Source organism: Poecilia latipinna, unplaced genomic scaffold, assembly GCF_001443285.1.
Source record: "Poecilia latipinna isolate Pla-1442-1.1 unplaced genomic scaffold, P_latipinna-1.0 Scaffold314, whole genome shotgun sequence".
Taxonomy (NCBI): domain Eukaryota; kingdom Metazoa; phylum Chordata; class Actinopteri; order Cyprinodontiformes; family Poeciliidae; genus Poecilia; species Poecilia latipinna.
The window spans coordinates 357,586-359,803 of NW_015112930.1; positions in this window are offsets into that span (position 1 = coordinate 357,586).

Consider the following 2,218-nt stretch of genomic DNA (forward strand, 5'->3'; position numbering starts at 1 on the left):
TCTGACATGGAATACTACAAGTTTCAAATTGCCTGCAAATCGGAACCAGATGAAGTTGTGACTTGTGCTAAATATATGGCGCTTCAGTTTGTGTTATTGCTATTTCATTTGATAGAACAACACATATTGGCATTGGTAATGTGAAGTGGCACAAAGTAGAAGTAGAAACCTGAAAAACATGATTTTGCCTTCAGCTTCCTGGTTCAATTGCAGCTCAAATTTATGGCTTTACGCCATAAATTTGCATAAGTCGCCTATGTTTCCATGGCAACTTAAGCTGTAAATGCCAAATTTATTACATCACATTGTCGTTGTAACATTGGCATGTACAACATCACAATTGCAACTGGAACTTTTGGTATTGATCTGATAACACTGGACTTGTATCACAGATTTCAAAGCGGTACTTTTTTTCTCAAAATTTCATCCGATCATTGAATTTGGTTTAACTTCAAAATACAGGACAAATATTTTAGACGTGGTTTTTTTTTTATCAACTATAACATAAAACAATGTAGCAGTATAGAACTAAAATTACCCGATTACTTTCTACTACACACAATTATTAGGATAACTGAGTCTGTAGCTGTAACCTCCATTGGTTACTACATTCAGCCATAGTCGTTTTTCAGTTTTGAGGTATATATCTTTACTTAAGTGTATAATGTTTGGGTTCCAGTAAGTTTGTTTTCTGCTGAAGCTTCTGATCTCAGATTGTTTTGTATTATGATTGAGATTACCTGGATATTCCTGATTTTGGTTGAAACGTCTCTTGCTGAACCTCCCGTCTTTGTCGGCGGGGTCAGGTTTGGAATTGAATAATTTTCTGGCTGTATGGAAGAGAAACTGCAAATGAAACTATCAATCTCATCTCACTCATATTGATCTGATGCCAATACTCACCTTGGTACTGATATTTAGATCAATATGCGGAATTCCCACATCAGGAGGATTTCTTGTTCTGGACAATCGGGTTTCCTACCACAAATAGTGTTTTGGCTGTAAAAGTTCTGTTTGGGACGTATCTGACCTGAGTAGCAAACTGTAAGCAGGATGATTTGTGATTTTTCTTTGTACCAACTAAACATAAAGGGTGGATTTGTAGAGTCTAACCTGCCTGAGCTGTGGATCTCTGCAGCTCCTCCAGAGTGCTAGTCCTTCTGTTAACTTCTACAGAAATGTTTTCACGCCTGGATGTGTTCCTGGGTCTTCATGCTGCTGCTTGTTCGCTAAGAAATCTCTTAACACCTCATCAGAAGTCCTGGAGATATCCTGAGGATGAACTAAACACGGGTGGACTGTGGATTTTATTTATGAGTAAACGGTCCCCTGATACGAACGTTTCAGATTTTTATTCTTACAAGGTTTTGAACGCCATCTCATTTCTTTAACGTCACAGATGTGCACTGCTGTTTGCAGGTCAGTCGCACAAAATCCCATTAAAATACAGTGAAGATTTCAGTTGTAACATGACAAAATGTGAAAATATTTGAGCGGTATGCTTATGCAAAGTCGATACCGATGCTTCGGAGCTAAGGTTGTGCCGAATTCACCCTGCGAAGGTTGAATGACTCTTGATGAGGTTGAATTCTCTGAGTGCGATTAACATGTCCTCGTTTATTCCTTCAGTTCAGGGTTTGTTTGGGTTCATTTTTAAAAAATTTTTGCAGCGTGTGGAATTGCGGACACGCTGTGCACATCCAGCCCTTCTTAAAACGCTGCAGCAGGAGCCGGGCCCCTCTGCGTCGGAGCATAGCATCCTATGCAGCATTTGACGAGAGAGCAGGGCGGCAGGGAGAAATTTGACAGAGCGCCAAGCCGACCTCGTTTTCCCCAACCTGGTGTGTGTGTGTGTGTGTGCGTGTGCGTGTGTGTGTGTGTTGCAGTCACAAGCAGTGCCCGTAGCTTTAATAGCCAGCTTGGCTCACTTCACAGCTTCTGGATCTCCACCCTGCACTTAATACATGTAACTGAATCCTCGCTGCTGCACAGCGGCCCTCGCTGAAACTAACCCCGGTTCAAACACGCACGCCTGCATGCACACATGCATGGAGCCGCTCATGTTTTGGCACAGATGCACACGGACTTCCTAATCGGGTCTTTTGAGGTAAATCACTTCTTTTTTTTTTTTTTTTTTTTTTTTTTTTTTTTTTTCTTCTAACGGCCAGATTAAAAATTTACCGCTTTTGTTTTTAGTGTTTACATTATTTTTTTTTTA